The sequence below is a fragment of the Pseudophryne corroboree genome, chromosome 2, assembly GCF_028390025.1.
Source record: "Pseudophryne corroboree isolate aPseCor3 chromosome 2, aPseCor3.hap2, whole genome shotgun sequence".
Lineage (NCBI taxonomy): Eukaryota > Metazoa > Chordata > Amphibia > Anura > Myobatrachidae > Pseudophryne > Pseudophryne corroboree.
The window spans coordinates 273,254,207-273,278,184 of record NC_086445.1 but is presented as its reverse complement, the minus strand read 5'-3'; positions in this window follow the sequence as shown (position 1 = coordinate 273,278,184).

Genomic DNA, 23,978 nt, shown 5'->3' with positions numbered 1-23,978 from the left:
CGCCCACCTCACCTGTGTAAAGATGCAGAGGACGCCCATCTCACCTGTGAAAAGTTTCAGAGAGAGGACCATCTCACCTGTGTAAAGATGCAGAGGATGCCCATCTCACCTGTGTAGAGATGCAGAGAGAGGCCCATCTCACCTGTGTAAAGATGCAGAGGACGCCCATCTCACCCGTGAAAAGATGCAGAGGTATGCCCACCTCACCGGTGTAAAGATGCAGAGGATTCCTATCTCACCTGTGTAAAGATGCAGAGATACGCCCATCTCACCTGTGAAAAGATGCAGAGGATGCCCATCTCCCCTGTGTAGAGATGCAGAGAGAGGCCCATCTCACCTGTGTAAAGATGCAGAGGACGCCCATCAAACCCGTGAAAAAATGCAGATTTATGCCCACCTCACCTGTGTAAAGATGCAGAGGATGCCCATCTCACCTGTGAAAAGATTCATAAAGAGGCCCATCTCACCTGTGTAAAGATGCAGAGGACGCCCAAATCACCTGTGTAGAGATGCAGAGAGAGGCCCATCTCACCTGTGTAAAGATGCAGAGGATGCCCATCTCACCCGTGAAAAGATCCAGAGGTATGCCCACCTCACCTGTGTAAAGATGCAGAGGATGCCCACCTCACCTGTGTAAAGATGCAGAGGATGCCCATCTCACCTGTGTAAAGATGCAGATGATGCCCATCTCACCCGTGAAAAGATGCAGAGGTACGCCAACCTCTCCTGTGTAAAGATGCAGAGGATGCCCATCTCACCTGTGTAAAGATGCAGAGTATGCCCATATCACCCGTGAAAAGATGCAGAGGTACGCCCACCTCACCTGTGTAAAGATGCAGAGGACGCCCATCTCACCTGTGAAAAGTTTCAGAGAGAGGACCATCTCACCTGTGTAAAGATGCAGAGGATGCCCATCTCACCTGTGTAGAGATGCAGAGAGAGGCCCATCTCACCTGTGTAAAGATGCAGAGGACGCCCATCTCACCCGTGAAAAGATGCAGAGGTATGCCCACCTCACCTGTGTAAAGATGCAGAGGATTCCTATCTCACCTGTGTAAAGATGCAGAGATACGCCCATCTCAACTGTGAAAAGATGCAGAGGATGCCCATCTCATCCTGTGTAGAGATGCAGAGAGAGGCCCATCTCACCTGTGTAAAGATGCAGAGGACGCCCATCAAACCCGTGAAAAAATGCAGAGGTATGCCCACCTCACCTGTGTAAAGATGCAGAGGACGCCCATCTCATCTGTGAAAAGATTCATAAAGAGGCCCATCTCACCTGTGTAAAGATGCAGAGAACGCCCAAATCACCTATGTAGAGATGCAGAGAGAGGCCCATCTCACCTGTGTAAAGATGCAGAGGATGCCCATCTCACCCGTGAAAAGATGCAGAGGTATGCCCACCTCACCTGTGTAAAGATGCAGAGGATGCCCATCTCACCTGTGTAAAGATGCAGAGGATGCCCATCTCACCTGTGTAAAGATGCAGAGGATGCCCATCTCACCTGTGTAAAGATGCAGAGGATGCCCATCTCACCCGTGAAAAGATGCAGAGGTACGCCAACCTCACCTGTGTAAAGATGCAGAGGATGCCCATCTCACCTGTGTAAAGATGCAGAGTATGCCCATCTCACCCGTGAAAAGATGCAGAGGTACGCCCACCTCACCTATGTAAAGATGCAGAGGACGCCCATCTCACCTGTGAAAAGTTTCAGAGACAGGACCATCTCACCTGTGTAAAGATGCAGAGGATGCCCATCTCACCTGTGTAGAGATGCAGAGAGAGGCCCATCTCACCTGTGTAAAGATGCAGAGGACGCCCATCTCACCCGTGAAAAGATGCAGAGGTATGCCCAACTCACCTGTGTAAAGATGCAGAGGATCCCCATCTCACCTGTGTAAAGATGTAGAGGATGCCCATCTCACCTGTGTAAAGATGCAGAGGATGCCCATCTCACCTGTGAAAAGATTCAGAGAGAGGCCCATCTCACCTGTGTAAAGATGCAGAGGACACCCATCTCACCTGTGTAGAGATGGAGAGAGAGGCCCATCTCACCTGTGTAAAGATGCAGAGGACGCCCATCTCACCCGTGAAAAGATGCAGAGGTATGCCCACCTCACCTGTGTAAAGATGCAGAGGATGCCCATCTCACCTGTGTAAAGATGCAGAGATACGCCCATCTCACCTGTGAAAAGATGCAGAGGATGCCCATCTCACCTGTGTAGAGATGCAGAGAGAGGCCCATCTCACCTGTGTAAAGATGCAGAGGACGCCCATCAAACCCGTGAAAAAATGCAGAGGTATGCCCACCTCACCTGTGTAAAGATGCAGAGGATGCCCATCTCATCTGTGTAAAGATGCAGAGGTACGCCCACCTCACCTGTGTAAAGATGCATAGGATGCCCATCTCACCTGTGTAGAGATGCAGTGGACGCATATCTCACCTGTGTAAAGATGCAGAGGATGCCCATCTCACCTGTGTAAAGATGCAGAGGATGCCCACCTCACCTGTGTAAAGATGCAGAGGTATGCCCACCTCACCTGTGTAAAGATGCAGAGGATGCCCATCTCACCTGTGTAAAGATGCAGAGGATGCCCATCTCACCTGTGTAAAGATGCAGAGGTACGCCCACCTCACCTGTGTAAAGATGCAGAGGATGCCCATCTCACCTGTGAAAATATTCAGAGAGAGGCCCATCTCACCTGTGTAAAGATGCAGAGGACGCCAATCTCACCTGTGAAAAGATTCATAAGGAGGCCCATCTCACCTGTGTAAAGATGCAGAGGACGCCCAAATCACCTGTGTAGAGATGCAGAGAGAGGCCCATCTCACCTGTGTAAAGATGCAGAGGATGCCCATCTCACCCGTGTAAAGATGCAGAGTATGCCCACCTCACCTGTGTAAAGATGCAGAGGATGCCCATCTCACCTGTGTAAAGATGCAGAGGCTGCCCATCTCACCCGTGAAAAGATGCAGAGGTACGCCCACCTCACCTGTGTAAAGATGCAGAGGACGCCCATCTCACCTGTGAAAAGTTTCAGAGAGAGGATCATCTCACCTGTGTAAAGATGCAGAGGATGCCCATCTCACCTGTGTAGAGATGCAGAGAGAGGCCCATCTCACCTGTGTAAAGATGCAGAGGACGCCCATCTCACCCGTGAAAAGATGCAGAGGTATGCCCACCTCACCTGTGTAAAGATGCAGAGGATTCCTATCTCACCTGTGTAAAAATGCAGAGATACGCCCATCTCACCTGTGAAAAGATGCAGAGGATGCCCATCTCACCTGTGTAGAGATGCAGAGAGAGGCCCATCTCACCTGTGTAAAGATGCAGAGGACGCCCATCAAACCCGTGAAAAAATGCAGAGGTATGCCCACCTCACCTGTGTAAAGATGCAGAGGACGCCCATCTCACCTGTGAAAAGATTCATAAAGAGGCCCATCTCACCTGTGTAAAGATGCAGAGGACGCCCAAATCACCTGTGTAGAGATGCAGAGAGAGGCCCATCTCACCTGTGTAAAGATGCAGAGGATGCCCATCTCACCCGTGAAAAGATGCAGAGGTATGCCCACCTCACCTGTGTAAAGATGCAGAGGATGCCCATCTCACCTGTGTAAAGATGCCGAGGATGCCCACCTCACCTGTGTAAAGATGCAGAGGACGCCCATCTCACCTGTGAAAAGATTCATAAAGAGGCCCATCTCACCTGTGTAAAGATGCAGAGGACGCCCAAATCACCTGTGTAGAGATGCAGAGAGAGGCCCATCTCACCTGTGTAAAGATGCAGAGGATGCCCATCTCACCCGTGTAAAGATGCAGAGGATGCCCACCTCACCTGTGTAAAGATGCAGAGGATGCCCATCTCACCTGTGTAAAGATGCAGAGGTACGCCCACCTCACCTGTGTAAAGATGCAGAGGATGCCCATCTCACCTGTGTAAAGATGCAGAGATACGCCCATCGCACCTGTGAAAAGATGCAGAGGATGCCCATCTCACCTGTGTAGAGATGCAGAGAGAGGCCCATCTCACCTGTGTAAAGATGCAGAGGACGCCCATCAAACCCGTGAAAAAATGCAGAGGTATGCCCACCTCACCTGTGTAAAGATGCAGAGGACGCCCATCTCACCTGTGAAAAGATTCATAAAGAGGCCCATCTCACCTGTGTAAAGATGCAGAGGACGCCCAAATCACCTGTGTAGAGATGCAGAGAGAGGCCCATCTCACCTGTGTAAAGATGCAGAGGATGCCCATCTCACCCGTGAAAAGATGCAGAGGTATGCCCACCTCACCTGTGTAAAGATGCAGAGGATGCCCATCTCACCTGTGTAAAGATGCAGAGTATGCCCACCTCACCTGTGTAAAGATGCAGAGGATGCCCATCTCACCTGTGTAAAGATGCAGAGGATGCCCATCTCACCCGTGAAAAGATGCAGAGGTACGCCCACCTCACCTGTGTAAAGATGCAGAGGACGCCCATCTCACCTGTGAAAAGTTTCAGAGAGAGGACCATCTCACCTGTGTAAAGATGCAGAGGATGCCCATCTCACCTGTGTAGAGATGCAGAGAGAGGCCCATCTCACCTGTGTAAAGATGCAGAGGACGCCCATCTCACCCGTGAAAAGATGCAGAGGTATGCCCACCTCACCTGTGTAAAGATGCAGAGGATTCCTATCTCACCTGTGTAAAGATGCAGAGATACGCCCATCTCACCTGTGAAAAGATGCAGAGGATGCCCATCTCCCCTGTGTAGAGATGCAGAGAGAGGCCCATCTCACCTGTGTAAAGATGCAGAGGACGCCCATCAAACCCGTGAAAAAATGCAGAGGTATGCCCACCTCACCTGTGTAAAGATGCAGAGGACGCCCATCTCACCTGTGAAAAGATTCATAAAGAGGCCCATCTCACCTGTGTAAAGATGCAGAGGACGCCCAAATCACCTGTGTAGAGATGCAGAGAGAGGCCCATCTCACCTGTGTAAAGATGCAGAGGATGCCCATCTCACCCGTGAAAAGATGCAGAGGTATGCCCACCTCACCTGTGTAAAGATGCAGAGGATGCCCATCTCACCTGTGTAAAGATGCAGAGGATGCCCACCTCACCTGTGTAAAGATGCAGAGTACGCCCATCTCACCTGTGAAAAGATCCATAAAGAGGCCCATCTCACCTGTGTAAAGATGCAGAGGACGCCCAAATCACCTGTGTAGAGATGCAGAGAGAGGCCCATCTCACCTGTGTAAAGATGCAGAGGATGCCCATCTCACCCGTGAAAAGATGCAGAGGTATGCCCACCTCACCTGTGTAAAGATGCAGAGGATGCCCATCTCACCTGTGTAAAGATGCAGAGGATGCCCACCTCACCTGTGTAAAGATGCAGAGGATGCCCATCTCACCTGTGTAAAGATGCAGAGGATGCCCATCTCACCCGTGAAAAGATGCAGAGGTACGCCAACCTCACCTGTGTAAAGATGCAGAGGATGCCCATCTCACCTGTGTAAAGATGCAGAGTATGCCCATATCACCCGTGAAAAGATGCAGAGGTACGCCCACCTCACCTGTGTAAAGATGCAGAGGACGCCCATCTCACCTGTGAAAAGTTTCAGAGAGAGGACCATCTCACCTGTGTAAAGATGCAGAGGATGCCCATCTCACCTGTGTAGAGATGCAGAGAGAGGCCCATCTCACCTGTGTAAAGATGCAGAGGACGCCCATCTCACCCGTGAAAAGATGCAGAGGTATGCCCACCTCACCTTTGTAAAGATGCAGAGGATTCCTATCTCACCTGTGTAAAGATGCAGAGATACGCCCATCTCAACTGTGAAAAGATGCAGAGGATGCCCATCTCATCCTGTGTAGAGATGCAGAGAGAGGCCCATCTCACCTGTGTAAAGATGCAGAGGACGCCCATCAAACCCGTGAAAAAATGCAGAGGTATGCCCACCTCACCTGTGTAAAGATGCAGAGGACGCCCATCTCATCTGTGAAAAGATTCATAAAGAGGCCCATCTCACCTGTGTAAAGATGCAGAGAACGCCCAAATCACCTGTGTAGAGATGCAGAGAGAGGCCCATCTCACCTGTGTAAAGATGCAGAGGATGCCCATCTCACCCGTGAAAAGATGCAGAGGTATGCCCACCTCACCTGTGTAAAGATGCAGAGGATGCCCATCTCACCTGTGTAAAGATGCAGAGGATGCCCATCTCACCTGTGTAAAGATGCAGAGGATGCCCATCTCACCTGTGTAAAGATGCAGAGGATGCCCATCTCCCCTGTGAAAAGATGCAGAGGTACGCCCACCTCACCTGTGTAAAGATGCAGAGGACGCCCATCTAACCTGTGAAAAGTTTCAGAGAGAGGACCATCTCACCTGTGTAAAGATGCAGAAGACGCCAATCTCACCCGTGAAAAGATGCAGAGGTATGCCCACCTCACCTGTGTAAAGATGCAGAGGATGCCCATCTCACCTGTGTAAATATGCAGAGATACGCCCATCTCACCTGTGAAAAGATGCAGAGGATGCCCATCTCACCTGTGTAGAGATGCAGAGAGAGGCCCATCTCACCTGTGTAAAGATGCAGAGGACGCCCATCGAACACGTGAAAAAATGCAGAGGTATGCCCACCTCACCTGTGTAAAGATGCAGAGGACGCCCATCTCACCTGTGAAAAGATTCATAAAGAGGCCCATCTCACCTGTGTAAAGATGCAGAGGACGCCCAAATCACCTGTGTAGAGATGCAGAGAGAGGCCTATCTCACCTGTGTAAAGATGCAGAGGATGCCCATCTCACCCGTGAAAAGATGCAGAGGTATGCCCACCTCACCTGTGTAAAGATGCAGAGGATGCCCATCTCACCTGTGTAGAGATGCAGAGGATGCCCACCTCACCTGTGTAAAGATGCAGAGGATGCCCATCTCACCTGTGTAAAGATGCAGAGGATGCCCATCTCACCCGTGAAAAGATGCAGAGGTACGCCAACCTCACCTGTGTAAAGATGCAGAGGATGCCCATCTCACCAGTGTAAAGATGCAGAGTATGCCCATCTCACCAGTGAAAAGATGCAGAGGTACGCCCACCTCACCTGTGTAAAGATGCAGAGGACGCCCATCTCACCTGTGAAAAGTTTCAGAGAGAGGACCATCTCACCTGTGTAAAGATGCAGAGGATGCCCATCTCACCTGTGTAGAGATGCAGAGAGAGGCCCATCTCACCTGTGTAAAGATGCAGAGGACGCCCATTTCACCCGTGAAAATATGCAGAGGTATGCCCACCTCACCTGTGTAAAGATGCAGAGGATCCCCATCTCACCTGTGTAAAGATGCAGATGTACGCCCACCTCACCTGTGTAAAGATGCATAGGATGCCCATCTCACCTGTGTAGAGATGCAGAGGACGCTTATCTCACCTGTGTAAAGATGCAGAGATACGCCCATCTCACCCGTGATAAGATGCAGAGGTATGCCCACCTCACCTGTGTAAAGATGCAGAGGACGCCCATCTCACCTGTGAAAAGATTTATAAAGAGGCCCATCTCACCTGTGTAAAGATGCAGAGGACGCCCAAATCACCTGTGTAGAGATGCAGAGAGAGGCCCATCTCACCTGTGTAAAGATGCAGAGGACGCCCATCTCACCCGTGAAAAGATGCAGAGGTATGCCCACCTCACCCGTGAAAAGATGCAGAGATACGCCCACCTCACCTGTGTAAAGATGCAGAGGATGCCCATCTCACCTGTGTAAAGATGCAGAGGATGCCCACCTCACCTGTGTAAAGATGCAGAGGATGCCCATCTCACCTGTGTAAAGATGCAGAGGTACGCCCACCTCACCTGTGTAAAGATGCAGAGGATGCCCATCTCACCTGTGTAAAGATGCAGAGATACGCCCATCTCACCTGTGAAAAGATGCAGAGGATGCCCATCTCACCTGTGTAGAGATGCAGAGAGAGGCCCATCTCGCCTGTGTAAAGATGCAGAGGACGCCCATCAAACCCGTGAAAAAATGCAGAGGTATGCCCACCTCACCTGTGTAAAGATGCAGAGGACGCCCATCTCACCTGTGAAAAGATTCATAAAGAGGCCCATCTCACCTGTGTAAAGATGCAGAGGACGCCCAAATCACCTGTGTAGAGATGCAGAGAGAGGCCCATCTCACCTGTGTAAAGATGCAGAGGATGCCCATCTCACCCGTGAAAAGATGCAGAGGTATGCCCACCTCACCTGTGTAAAGATGCAGAGGATGCCCATCTCACCTGTGTAAAGATGCAGAGTATGCCCACCTCACCTGTGTAAAGATGCAGAGGATGCCCATCTCACCTGTGTAAAGATGCAGAGGATGCCCATCTCACCCGTGAAAAGATGCAGAGGTACGCCCACCTCACCTGTGTAAAGATGCAGAGGACGCCCATCTCACCTGTGAAAAGTTTCAGAGAGAGGACCATCTCACCTGTGTAAAGATGCAGAGGATGCCCATCTCACCTGTGTAGAGATGCAGAGAGAGGCCCATCTCACCTGTGTAAAGATGCAGAGGACGCCCATCTCACCCGTGAAAAGATGCAGAGGTATGCCCACCTCACCTGTGTAAAGATGCAGAGGATTCCTATCTCACCTGTGTAAAGATGCAGAGATACGCCCATCTCACCTGTGAAAAGATGCAGAGGATGCCCATCTCCCCTGTGTAGAGATGCAGAGAGAGGCCCATCTCACCTGTGTAAAGATGCAGAGGACGCCCATCAAACCCGTGAAAAAATGCAGAGGTATGCCCACCTCACCTGTGTAAAGATGCAGAGGACGCCCATCTCACCTGTGAAAAGATTCATAAAGAGGCCCATCTCACCTGTGTAAAGATGCAGAGGACGCCCAAATCACCTGTGTAGAGATGCAGAGAGAGGCCCATCTCACCTGTGTAAAGATGCAGAGGATGCCCATCTCACCCGTGAAAAGATGCAGAGGTATGCCCACCTCACCTGTGTAAAGATGCAGAGGATGCCCATCTCACCTGTGTAAAGATGCAGAGGATGCCCACCTCACCTGTGTAAAGATGCAGAGGACGCCCATCTCACCTGTGAAAAGATTCATAAAGAGGCCCATCTCACCTGTGTAAAGATGCAGAGGACGCCCAAATCACCTGTGTAGAGATGCAGAGAGAGGCCCATCTCACCTGTGTAAAGATGCAGAGGATGCCCATCTCACCCGTGAAAAGATGCAGAGGTATGCCCACCTCACCTGTGTAAAGATGCAGAGGATGCCCATCTCACCTGTGTAAAGATGCAGAGGATGCCCACCTCACCTGTGTAAAGATGCAGAGGATGCCCATCTCACCTGTGTAAAGATGCAGAGGATGCCCATCTCACCCGTGAAAAGATGCAGAGGTACGCCAACCTCACCTGTGTAAAGATGCAGAGGATGCCCATCTCACCTGTGTAAAGATGCAGAGTATGCCCATATCACCCGTGAAAAGATGCAGAGGTACGCCCACCTCACCTGTGTAAAGATGCAGAGGACGCCCATCTCACCTGTGAAAAGTTTCAGAGAGAGGACCATCTCACCTGTGTAAAGATGCAGAGGATGCCCATCTCACCTGTGTAGAGATGCAGAGAGAGGCCCATCTCACCTGTGTAAAGATGCAGAGGACGCCCATCTCACCCGTGAAAAGATGCAGAGGTATGCCCACCTCACCTGTGTAAAGATGCAGAGGATTCCTATCTCACCTGTGTAAAGATGCAGAGATACGCCCATCTCAACTGTGAAAAGATGCAGAGGATGCCCATCTCATCCTGTGTAGAGATGCAGAGAGAGGCCCATCTCACCTGTGTAAAGATGCAGAGGACGCCCATCAAACCCGTGAAAAAATGCAGAGGTATGCCCACCTCACCTGTGTAAAGATGCAGAGGACGCCCATCTCATCTGTGAAAAGATTCATAAAGAGGCCCATCTCACCTGTGTAAAGATGCAGAGAACGCCCAAATCACCTGTGTAGAGATGCAGAGAGAGGCCCATCTCACCTGTGTAAAGATGCAGAGGATGCCCATCTCACCCGTGAAAAGATGCAGAGGTATGCCCACCTCACCTGTGTAAAGATGCAGAGGATGCCCATCTCACATGTGTAAAGATGCAGAGGATGCCCTTCTCACCTGTGTAAAGATGCAGAGGATGCCCATCTCACCTGTGTAAAGATGCAGAGGATGCCCATCTCACCTGTGAAAAGATGCAGAGGTACGCCAACCTCACCTGTGTAAAGATGCAGAGGATGCCCATCTCACCTGTGTAAAGATGCAGAGTATGCCCATCTCACCCGTGAAAAGATGCAGAGGTACGCCCACCTCACCTATGTAAAGATGCAGAGGACGCCCATCTCACCTGTGAAAAGTTTCAGAGACAGGACCATCTCACCTGTGTAAAGATGCAGAGGATGCCCATCTCACCTGTGTAAAGATGCAGAGAGAGGCCCATCTCACCTGTGTAAAGATGCAGAGGACGCCCATCTCACCCGTGAAAAGATGCAGAGGGAGGCCCAACTCACCTGTGTAAAGATGCAGAGGATCCCCATCTCACCTGTGTAAAGATGCAGAGGATGCCCATCTCACCTGTGTAAAGATGCAGAGGATGCCCATCTCACCTGTGAAAAGATTCAGAGAGAGGCCCATCTCACCTGTGTAAAGATGCAGAGGACGCCCATCTCACCTGTGTAGAGATGGAGAGAGAGGCCCATCTCACCTGTGTAAAGATGCAGAGGACGCCCATCTCACCCGTGAAAAGATGCAGAGGTATGCCCACCTCACCTGTGTAAAGATGCAGAGGATGCCCATCTCACCTGTGTAAAGATGCAGAGATACGCCCATCTCACCTGTGAAAAGATGCAGAGGATGAGCATCTCACCTGTGTAGAGATGCAGAGAGAGGCCCATCTCACCTGTGTAAAGATGCAGAGGACGCCCATCAAACCCGTGAAAAAATGCAGAGGTATGCCCACCTCACCTGTGTAAAGATGCAGAGGATGCCCATCTCATCTGTGTAAAGATGCAGAGGTACGCCCACCTCACCTGTGTAAAGATGCATAGGATGCCCATCTCACCTGTGTAGAGATGCAGAGGACGCATATCTCACCTGTGTAAAGATGCAGAGGATGCCCATCTCACCTGTGTAAAGATGCAGAGGATGCCCACCTCACCTGTGTAAAGATGCAGAGGTATGCCAACCTCACCTGTGTAAAGATGCAGAGGATGCCCATCTCACCTGTGTAAAGATGCAGAGGTACGCCCACCTCACCTGTGTAAAGATGCAGAGGATGCCCATCTCACCTGTGAAAATATTCAGAGAGAGGCCCATCTCACCTGTGTAAAGATGCAGAGGACGCCCATCTCACCTGTGAAAAGATTCATAAAGAGGCCCATCTCACCTGTATAAAGATGCAGAGGACGCCCAAATCACCTGTGTAGAGATGCAGAGAGAGGCCCATCTCACCTGTGTAAAGATGCAGAGGATGCCCATCTCACCCGTGAAAAGATGCAGAGGTATGCCCACCTCACCTGTGTAAAGATGCAGAGGATGCCCATCTCACCTGTGTAAAGATGCAGAGTATGCCCACCTCACCTGTGTAAAGATGCAGAGGATGCCCATCTCACCTGTGTAAAGATGCAGAGGATGCCCATCTCACCCGTGAAAAGATGCAGAGGTACGCCCACCTCACCTGTGTAAAGATGCAGAGGACGCCCATCTCACCTGTGAAAAGTTTCAGAGAGAGGACCATCTCACCTGTGTAAAGATGCAGAGGATGCCCATCTCACCTGTGTAGAGATGCAGAGAGAGGCCCATCTCACCTGTGTAAAGATGCAGAGGACGCCCATCTCACCCGTGAAAAGATGCAGAGGTATGCCCACCTCACCTGTGTAAAGATGCAGAGGATTCCTATCTCACCTGTGTAAAGATGCAGAGATACGCCCATCTCACCTGTGAAAAGATGCAGAGGATGCCCATCTCACCTGTGTAGAGATGCAGAGAGAGGCCCATCTCACCTGTGTAAAGATGCAGAGGACGCCCATCAAACCTGTGAAAAAATGCAGAGGTATGCCCACCTCACCTGTGTAAAGATGCAGAGGACGCCCATCTCACCTGTGAAAAGATTCATAAAGAGGCCCATCTCACCTGTGTAAAGATGCAGAGGACGCCCAAATCACCTGTGTAGAGATGCAGAGAGAGGCCCATCTCACCTGTGTAAAGATGCAGAGGATGCCCATCTCACCCGTGAAAAGATGCAGAGGTATGCCCACCTCACCTGTGTAAAGATGCAGAGGATGCCCATCTCACCTGTGTAAAGATGCAGAGGATGCCCACCTCACCTGTGTAAAGATGCAGAGGATGCCCATCTCACCTGTGTAAAGATGCAGAGTATGCCCATCTCACCCGTGAAAAGATGCAGAGGTACGCCCACCTCACCTGTGTAAAGATGCAGAGGACGCCCATCTCACCTGTGAAAAGTTTCAGAAAGAGGACCATCTCACCTGTGTAAAGATGCAGAGGATGCCCATCTCACCTGTGTAGAGATGCAGAGAGAGGCCCATCTCACCTGTGTAAAGATGCAGAGGACGCCCATCTCACCCGTGAAAAGATGCAGAGGTATGCCCACCTCACCTGTGTAAAGATGCAGAGGATCCCCATCTCACCTGTGTAAAGATGCAGAGGATGCCCATCTCACCTGTGTAAAGATGCAGAGGATGCCCATCTCACCTGTGAAAAGATTCAGAGAGAGGCCCATCTCACCTGTGTAAAGATGCAGAGGACGCCCATCTCACCTGTGTAGAGATGGAGAGAGAGGCCCATCTCACCTGTGTAAAGATGCAGAGGACGCCCATCTCACCCGTGAAAAGATGCAGAGGTATGCCCACCTCACCTGTGTAAAGATGCAGAGGATGCCCATCTCACCTGTGTAAAGATGCAGAGATACGCCCATCTCACCTGTGAAAAGATGCAGAGGATGCCCATCTCACCTATGTAGAGATGCAGAGAGAGGCCCATCTCACCTGTGTAAAGATGCAGAGGACGCCCATCAAACCCGTGAAAAAATGCAGAGGTATGCCCAGCTCACCTGTGTAAAGATGCAGAGGATGCCCATCTCATCTGTGTAAAGATGCAGAGGTACGCCCACCTCACCTGTGTAAAGATGCATAGGATGCCCATCTCACCTGTGTAGAGATGCAGAGGACGCATATCTCACCTGTTTAAAGATGCAGATGATGCCCATCTCACCTGTGTAAAGATGCAGAGGATGCCCACCTCACCTGTGTAAAGATGCAGAGGTATGCCCACCTCACCTGTGTAAAGATGCAGAGGATGCCCATCTCACCTGTGTAAAGATGCAGAGGATGCCCATCTCACCTGTGTAAAGATGCAGAGGTACGCCCACCTCACCTGTGTAAAGATGCAGAGGATGCCCATCTCACCTGTGAAAATATTCAGAGAGAGGCCCATCTCACCTGTGTAAAGATGCAGAGGACGCCCATCTCACCTGTGTAGAGATGGAGAGAGAGGCCCATCTCACCTGTGCAAAGATGCAGAGGACGCCCATCTCACCCGTGAAAAGATGCAGAGGTATGCCCACCTCACCTGTGTAAAGAGGCAGAGGATGCCCATCTCACCTGTGTAGAGATGGAGTGAGAGGCCCATCTCACCTGTGCAAAGATGCAGAGGACGCCCATCTCACCCGTGAAAAGATGCAGAGGTATGCCCACCTCACCTGTGTAAAGATGCAGAGGATGCACATCTCACCTGTGTAAAGATGCAGAGGTACGCCCATCTCACCTGTGAAAAGATGCAGAGGATGCCCATCTCACCTGTGTAGAGATGCAGAGAGAGGCCCATCTCACCTGTGTAAAGATGCAGAGGACGCCCATCAAACCCGTGAAAAAATGCAGAGGTATGCCCACCTCACCTGTGTAAAGATGCAGAGGATGCCCATCTCACCTGTGTAAAGATGCAGAGGTACGCCCACCTCACCTGTGTAAAGATGCATAGGATGCCCATCTCACCTGTGTAGAGATGCAGAGGACGCATATCTCACAGAGGGCCTAATTCAGACCTCATCGCTCGCTATGGGTTTTTTGCACTGCTGTGAGCAGATACTCGCCGCCCATAGGGGAGTGTATTTTCTCTTTGCAAGTGTGCGATCACATGTGCAGCCGGGCGGTACAAAAAAGTTTTGCGCAGTTTCTGAGTAGCCCAGGACTTACTCAGCCACTGCGATCACTTCAGCCTGTCTGGGACCGGAATTGACGTCAGAAACCCACCCTGCAAATGCTTGGACACGCCTGCGTTTTTCCAAACACTTCCAGAAAATGGTCAGTTGCCACCCACAAACGCCTTCTTCCTGTCAATTTCCTTGCGATCGGCTGTGCGAATGGATTCTTCGTACAATCCATCGCTGGGCAATGATTCACTTTGTACTTGTAAGACGCGCCTGCGCATTGCGGTGCATGCGCAGTTCTGACCTGATCGCACAGCAGCGAAAAAAACTAGTGTGCGATCAGGTCTGAATGACCCCCAGAGGACCATCTCACCTGTGTAAAGATGCAGAGAGAGATGCCCACCTCACCTGTGTAAAGATGCAGAGAGACACCCATCTCACCTGTGTAAAGATGCAGAGAGAGACGTCCATCTCACCTGTGTAAAGATGCAGAGAGAGGCCCATCTCACCTGTGTAAAGATGCAGAGAGAGACACCTGTCACGATCCGGGTAATTCATCACCATTTCTTACCTTCCAAGTGTCTCCTGAGACTGGCCCAGCGCTCCAAGCCTGGATTTCACCTGCGCTGTCTGCGTGCAGCACGCTGTGTAACATGGCCTCGGTCTCTCACATGCTGAAGTTCAAACAGACTTTCCCTCCAGATTCAAACATGGGCGCCATGTTTGTATTCATCACATGTTGCTTTACAGCCTATCAGCTGCACTCTGATTACTCTGCCTGATTACCCAGTAGCTGCACTCTGGACTCTGCCTGATTACCCAGCCAATACCTGCTTCCCAGCTGGTATTTATTCCCAGCTGGTATAAATATCCTGCATCAAGGCTGCCTAATCGTTAGTGCTTTGGTTGTCAATCCTTGTACACATGTCTCTCCTGTTTGTGGAATCTATGTCTCCAGGTATTCCAGCTCCTGTGTTCAACTCCTGTGATTCAGCTCCACTTAGAGACCCGCACCGGTTACCAGCTTGCGGTGCAGCCTGAATTCAGCAGTGTTCCAGCTCTGCTTCCTGGTTATCCGCTGTGATACCTACATCCACTTTCAGCTTCCAGCGTTGGACTCTGTTCCGCTTCCAGCAGTGTTTGGTATCTCTCCACTCCCGATGTTTTCAGCTCTCTAGCTCCATCGGTGTTCCACCATCGATCTCCAGCTCCATTGATGTTCCGCCATCGATCTCCAGCTTCATGGTTGGTCCACCATTGATACTCATCACCATCGATACTCATCACTATCAATACTCATCACCATCGGTACTCACCATCGAACTCTAACTTCATCGGTGAGTTCTGCTACACCTTCCCGTCTGGTCCGGTTCCATCCCGCATCCCCGGCAGTTCTCCTGTGTTCTTCTCAACCTCTGTACATCTATCTCAACCCCAGCTCTCAGAGTATAACCTGCTGGTCAGTACCTGCTTGTTTCCCTCTACAGTGGTTAGTTTTGGCCAATGGACATTACATCTCCGAGTCTTGCAGTGACTTTATTTCCAACTCATTCTATATTGCCACAGCATGTTACTACCACTGTGCTAAAGGAACTGTAATGTTGTTTGCATTGCACAATCTACCGTTGAATTACATGAACTGCCTTGGTGTATCAGAACTGTGTGTTGATAAAACGAGTTTTATGGTAAGAACTTACCTTTGTTAAAACTCTTTCTGCGAGGTACACTGGGCTCCACAAGGAATGGACAATGGGGTGTAGAGTAGGATCTTGATCCGAGGCACCAACAGGCTCAAAGCTTTGACTGTTCCCAGAATGCATAGCGCCGCCTCCTATATCACCCCGCCTCCCTGCACAGGATCTCAGTTTTTAGCTAACCAGCCCAATGCAGTAGCAGGAAAAGAGACAACAACGGTTAGTAGCCACAACACCGCATTCTCACAGCAGGAGTCGTGTCAGCGGCTAATGCCATACCAACCCAAAGAAGCTAAGTGCGTCAGGGTGGGCGCCTTGTGGAGCCCAGTGTACCTCGCAGAAAGAGTTTTAACAAAGGTAAGTTCTTACCATAAAACTCGTTTTCTGTAGCTGGGTACACTGGGCTCCACAAGGTATGGACAATGGGGATGTCCCAAAGCAGTTCCTTATGGGAGGGGACGCACTGTAGCGGGCACAAGAACCCGGCGTCCAAAGGAAGCATCCTGGGAAGCGGCAGTATCAAAGGCATAGAACCTTATGAACATGTTCACAGAGGACCACGTAGCCGCCTTGCACAATTGTTCAAGGGTTGCACCACATTGGGCCGCCCAAGAAGGTCCAACAGACCAAGCAGAATGGGCCTTAATGTGATCAGGAGCAGAGAGACCAGCCTTCACATAAGCATGTGCAATCACCATTCTAATCCATCTGGCCAGAGTTTGCTTGTGAGCAGGCCAGTCCCGTTTGTGAAACCCAAACACAACAAAAAGAGAATCAGATTTCCTAATAGGAGCATTTCTCTTCACATAGATACTGAGAGCCCGTACCACATCCAAAGACCGCTCTTTGGGAGACAGATCAGGAGAAACAAGTGCCGGAACTACAATCTCCTGATTAAGGTGGAACGAAGAAACCACCTTAGGTAGATAGCCGGGACGAGTCCTAAGAACCTCCCAGTCACGGTGAAATATCAGATATGGGGAACTGCAGGACAAGGCACCCAAATCCGACACTCTTCTAGCTGAAGCAATAGCCAGCAGAAACACCACCTTAAGGGAAAGCCACTTAAAGTCAGCTGAACCAAGAGGTTCAAACGGAGACTCTTGTAACGCCTCCAAAACCACAGACAAGTCCCAAGGAGCCACAGGCGGGACATAGGGAGGTTGGATACGCAACACGCCCTGAGTAAAGGTATGCACATCAGGTACGGTCGCAATTTTTCTCTGAAACCGAAAAGGCAGATATTTGAACCTTGAGGGAGGCCAGACGCAGGGCTAAGTCCAGGCCCTGCTAAAGAAAAGCCAACAACTTGGCTATACTAAACTTGGAAGCATCACAATTAGATGCGCACCAAATAAAGTAAGAATGCCAGACCCTATAGTAAATCCGAGCTGAAGCCGGTTTCCGGGCCCGCAACATAGTTTGAATGACCGCCTCAGAAAACCCTTTAGCCCTTAAGACGGAAGCTTCAAGAGCCACGCCGTCAAAGACAGCCGGGCTAGGTCCTGGTAGACACAGGGGCCCTGAACGAGGAGGTCTGGGCATTGTGGAAGTAGAATTGGACGCTCTGACGATAGGCCTTGCAGGCCTGAGAACCAGTGACATCTGGGCCACGCTGGAGCTATGAGAAGCAGAATTCCTTTTTCTTGCTTGAACTTCCGAATTACCCTGGGCAGGAGTGACACCGGAGGGAACACGTATGGCAGCCGAAATCTCCACGGTACCACCAGCGCATCCACGAATGCTGCTTGAGGATCCCTTGTCCTTGCTCCGAAGACCGGAACCTTGTGATTGTGTCGAGACACCATCAGATCTACGTCTGTAAGCCCCACCTTTCCACTAGGAGTTGAAACACTTCTGGGTGGAGGCCCCACTCGCCGGCATGCACGTCCTGACGACTGAGAAAGTCCGCTTCCCAATTCAGGACTCCCGGAATGAATATTGCCGATATGGCCGGTGGATGGCGTTCTGCCCACTATAGAATCCATGAGACTTCCTTCATTGCTAGGCGGCTTCGAGTGCCGCCTTGATGATTTATGTAAGCCACTGTGGTGGCGTTGTCCGACTGTACTTGAACAGGACGGTTCTGAATTAAATGCTGGGCTAGGTTCAAGGCATTGAAGACCGCCCTCAACTCCAGAATATTGATCGAGAGGAGGGACTCCTCCTTGGTCCACCGCCCCTGAAGGGAGTGTTGCTCCAGCACCGTGCTCCAACCTCTTAGACTGGCATCTGTCATCACCAGGACCCAGTCGGATATCCAGAACGGACGGCCCCTGCACAGTTGTTGGTCCCGGAGCCACCAGAGCAGTGACAGACGGACCTCCGTAGTCAATGAGATCATTTGAGACCTGATCCGGTGAGGCAGGCCATCCCATTTGGCTAGAATCAGCCTCTGGAGAGGGCGAGAGTGAAATTGAGCGTACTCCACCATGTCGAATGCTGACACCATGAGGCCCAGCACCTGCATCGCCGAATGTATCGACACTTGCGGACGAGATAGGGAGCAACGAATCCTGTCCTGAAGTTTCAGGACTTTCTCCTGAGACAGGAACAACCGCTGGTTGTGAGTGTCCAATAGTGCTCCCAGATGCACCATGCTCTGAGCAGGGATCAGGGATGACTTCTTCCAGTTGCTAAACCAAAAGGTAACGCCCGAAACTGGTAATGGCAGTTGCCAATCGCAAATCTCAGGTATTGCTGATGAGACACTGCTATAGGAATATGCAAGTAAGCATCCTGTATATCCAGGGAGACCATGAAGTCCCCAGGTTCCAAGGCCAGAACTATAGAGCGAAGGGTTTCCATCTGGAACTTGGAAACCTTCACAAACCTGTTCAATGACTTGAGGTTGAGAATGGGCCGGGAGGACCCATTCGGTTTCGGGACTAGAAACAGCAGAGAATAGTACCCCCGGCCCCTCTGCGCAAGAGGCACCTGTACTACGACTCCAGGAGGGTCTGTACCACCGAATGTAGAGTGTTTGCCTTTGTCTTGTCCAACGGGACATCTGTCTGGCAAAATCGATGAGGGGGTCGGTTTTTGAAGGCTATGGCGTAACTTCGAGTGACGACTTCCCGTACCCAGGCATCTGAAGTGGTCTTTAATCATTCCTGGGTATACTCTAGAAGCCAGCCCCCCACCCTGAGATCCCCCAGAGGGAGGCCCACCCCATCATGCAGCAGGCTTATCTGTCTTGGAAGCTGGCTGACGGGCCGCCCAGACTCTTTTGGGCTTAGGCTTACCAGGTTTGGAAGTGCGGGCCTGCTTGTTGTACGCCTGACCTTTTGCTTTACCTGAAGGTCGAAAGGTGCGAAAGGAAGTACCTTTAGCCTTCGACACAGAAGGAGCAGTACTTGGCAGACAGGCAGTTTTGGCAGTAGCCAAGTCAGCCACAATCTCATTTAAATCCTCCCCAAAGAGAATATCTCCCTTAAAAGGGAGTACCTCCAGGGTTTTTCTAGAGTCCAGATCCACAGATCAGGATCTCAGCCACAATATCCGGCGAGCCAGGACTGACGTAGTAGAAGCCTTGGCTGCCAGGATACCGGCATCAGAAGCCGCCTCTTTAATATAATGAGAAGCTGGGACAATATAAGACAAGCATTTTCTAGCATGTTCAGAGGAGATTTCAGCATCTAACTCCAAGGCCCATGCTTCAATGGCCTCTGCAGCCCAAGTAGCTGCAATAGTGGGCCTTTGTGCAGCACCCGTGAGGGTGTAAATCGCTTTCAGACAACCCTCCACACGTTTATCCGTAGGCTCTTTTAGAGACGTGATGGTGGTGACCGGTAGAGCTGAGGAAATCACCATCCTAGCCACATGTAAGTCCACTGGAGGAGGCGCTTCCCAATTGTTAGACAGCTCCGGCGCGAGGGGATAGCGAGCCAGCATCTTCTTTTGAGGCACAAACTTCGTACCCGGGTTTTCCCACGGTTCCTGACGTATATCAATTAGGTGGTCAGAGTGAGGTAAAACTTGTTTAATCACCTTCTGACGCTTGAACCTATCTGGTTTCTTAGGAGGAACGGATGGCTCAGGATCATCCGTAATCTGTAAAATTAACTTAATAGCCTCCAAAAGATCAGGAACATCCACATTTGAACCACCCTCCCCATCAGCCGTATCTGAGTCAGAACCTGTGGGGTCAGTGTAAGTGCCGTCTTCATCCGACGAGGTGTCAGTGACAGCAGTGGATTGTGAGGAGACAAGCGCTCGCTTAGAGGACCCCTTGGACGTAGGCGAGCGACGGTCAGACTTTTTAGTAGTCAGGGACTGGTTCAACTTCTTTATTTGAGCAGATAAATCGTCTGCCCACAGCGGGTTAGCTGCAGGGACCACAAACGGTTGCACCGGCATTGGGGGTCCCATAGGGGGTGTTAGTTTATGAACTAGCGTACGCAGAAGCGTGGAAAAAGCGTCCGACGGCGGGTCATTATTTGCCCCCGTTGCCACCGTCCCACTGGGGGGCAAGGAGCCTCCAGAACCAGAGCCCAAAGCTGCTATATTCTCCTCATAGGTATATGCGGCTTCAGCAACACCGGCAGTGTGTTCAGCCCCAGAACCGTTACCCTCAGAAGCAGACATGATATAACTTGCAGTATCAGGTAACACAGTACAATTTGTCAGCAGCACAATACCTCTAGCCCAAACCCCTGCACAGTGTAGTCAGCACCAGCAGAGATAAAGGAGAGATATGGTGACTAAATCACAGAGAAAAATACGTAATACAGTATATCTTTGTGAAAATCCTATATTAGATAAAACCTGACGCACCAAGCCCCCTCAGGTTATAGAATATAGGGATAGCAGGTTGAGTGAAAGACACGAAATGGACACCACTCAGCTATCAAATGCACACACAAATAGTCACAGTCTGTAGAATGCAGAGGTTATTACTAACAATAATACTGCACTGGACTAGCTCACACAGCTATATAACAATAGATATAACAGTACACAGTAAGAACTGGATGTATATCACAGGGTAATTCTACTAGGAAACCCTGACTAAGGGTAATTCCAAGTTGATCGCAGCAGGAAATTTTTTAGCAGTTGGACAAAACCATGTGCACTGCAGGGGAGGCAGATATAACATGTGCAGAAAGAGTTAGATTTGGGTGAGTTGTTTTATTTCTGTGGAGGGCAAATACTGGCTGCTTTATTTTTACACTGCAAATTAGATTGCAGATTAAACACACCACACCCAAATTTTACTCTCTCTGCACATGTTAAATCTGCCACTCCTGCAGTGCACATGGGCCCTCATTCCGAGTTGATCGGTCGCAAGGCGAATTTAGCAGAGTTACACACGCTAAGCCGCCGCCTACTGGGAGTGTATCTTAGCATCTTAAAATTGCGACCGATGTATTCGCAATATTGCGATCACAAACTACTTAGCAGTTTTAGAGTAGCTCCACACTTACTCTGCCTGTGCGATCAGTTCAGTGCTTGTCGTTCCTGGTTTGACGTCACAAACACACCCAGCGTTCGCCCAACCACTCCCCCGTTTCTCCGGCCACTCCTGCGTTTTTTCCGGAAACGGTAGCGTTTTCAGCCACACGCCCATAAAACGCCGTGTTTCCGCCCAGTAACACCCATTTCCTGTCAATCACATTACGATCGCCGGAGCGATGAAAAAGCCGTGAGTAAAAATACTTTCTTCATAGCAAAGATACTTGGCGCAGTCGCAGTGTGAATATTGCGCATGCGCACTAAGCGGAATTTCACTGCGATGCGATGAAAAATACCGAGCGAACGACTCGGAATGAGGGCCATGGTTTTGCCCAACTGCTAGCAAAATTCCTGCTGCGATCAACTTGGAATTACCCCCTAAGTGCACTCTTTCTTAACTAACACTGACTAAAAAGCCAGGTAGAATACTTAAGTGTCTTGTAAAGTCACAGCACTGACAACCAGGCGGCTTTACATAAGAGGATTTGCCCAAGCATTCCCAGGAACAGTGAGCTGAGGGATAATGGCGCCGCAGACACTGCCAGGGAGTGAGGGAGAGACAGATATGCAGCTCCAGGGCGTGAACATTTGCAGAAAATGGCGCCCTGGGGCTGGGGGAGGGGCTTCAGGTCCAAGCTCTATCCCCCTGCTGGCAAAACCACCGGTTACTGCGGGCTCTAATAAAACGGTTTATAGAGAAAACCTGACCTGTCAAATGCCCTGGCGATCTAGTGGGATCGCCTGTACTGCCACAGTGTCCACCGCCAGCGCGCGTGGCCCGCCTCCCACTGACCGCGCCGGATCGCGATAAAGACCGGGTCCCGCAAGCGGGACCCACTTACCACCTCTCAAAGCGCGGCCACGCGATCCCGGAGAGCCCCCGTCGTGTGTGCCTGACAAGAAGAAAACCGGAGCCTCCTGCTGTAGTTACCCGGCAACCAGGGCTCGGGAGTGTACAGCGCCGCTGGGGAGAGCCGGAGCTGCAGCCGTGAATGTCCACTGACATGTAACACTGCTGCTGCCCTTGAAGTCTTCACTTTTTTCCTCAGAAAAAAAGCTCTTCTTAGGGCTGCCTGGAGCCCCTGTGTTAAATGCCTGCTACTGCAGCACCAACTACAAAACTGAGATCCTGTGCAGGGAGGCGGGGTGATATAGGAGGCGGCGCTATGCATTCTGGGAACAGTCAAAGCTTTGAGCCTGTTGGTGCCTCGGATCAAGATCCTACTCCACACCCCATTGTCCATTCCTTGTGGAGACCAGTGTACCCAGCAGCAGAAACAGACTTTATTTTAACATGTTGTCTTCGTAACGCCTTTGGGCTTTGGTGCGTAATCCTCTGCATGTCTAAGAACCTTATCCAACCATCCCGGTTCACTTACACTCCAGCCCCTACAACTGAGGCCTCCCCAGGTCAGCCTCAGCCCTCAGTTGTGACAACACCCATCTCACCTGTGTAATGTCAGAGGGATGCCCAAGGCCGGATTAAGGCTGGTGGGGACCCAGGAGCAATGAACTTGTTGGGACCCCTACTGCTAAAATTTATGCCAAACAGTTGGGATGTCCATCTCATCTGTGTAATGACGCAGAGGGATGTCCATCTCACCTGTGTAATGACGCAGAGGGATGCCCATCTCACCTGTGTAATGACGCAGAGGGATGTCCATCTCACCTGTGTAATGACGCAGAGGGATGTCCATCTCACCTGTGTAATGACACAGAGGGATGACCATCTCACCTGTGTAAAGATGCAGAGAGGAATGTCCATCTCACCTGTGTAATGACGCAGAGGGATGCCCATCTCATCTGTGTAATGATGCAGAGGGACGCCAATCTAACCTTTGGAATGATGCAGAGGGACACCCATCTCACCTTGTAATGATGCAGAGGGATGTCCATCTCATCTGTGTAATGACACAGAGGGACACCCATCTCGCCTGCGTAATGATGCAGAGGGATGTCCATCTCATTTGCGTAATGACACAGAGGGATGTCCATCTCATCTGCGTAATGACGTAGAGGGATGCCCATCTCACCCGCGTAATGACGCAGAGGGATGCCCATCTCACCCGCGTAATGACGCAGAGGGATGCCCATCTCTCCTTTGTGATGATGCAGAGGGACACCCATCTCACCTGTGCAATGACGCAGAGGGATGTCTGACTGACTGAGGAAGCCACTGAATTACAGAGCTGCCTGTAAGGTGGGGAAACGCGTCTCAATCTAACTGCTTGGTGGGACCTCACTGACAGAATCCGCTGCATTACCTCATACTACTGGGACGGGCTACAACTCCGGATAAGGCTCATACCATCGGTTTAAAGCACCAGAGCCGGGAGAGAATTGAAGTATACTACCCATAGTGAGGATGCGGTAAATTATCTGCTATTAAAAAAGCATGGCCATGCTTATTTGCAATTGCACCTTTTAAAAAAAATCCTGCTTACAAATCACCTATATCTGCATGCTTAAAATAACATTTGCTAAATACATACAGGAACTGTTTCAAACTGAATTGCATACAAATGTTTCTACGCTTGGCAAATTAACCAACAATCTTCTTTCTGCTTGGCAAATTGCAAAATAACTAAACCTGGCAAGAAAGGTCCTATAGCAATTTGGATCTTGAAAGTATGGACTATCTGAATTAAATCATT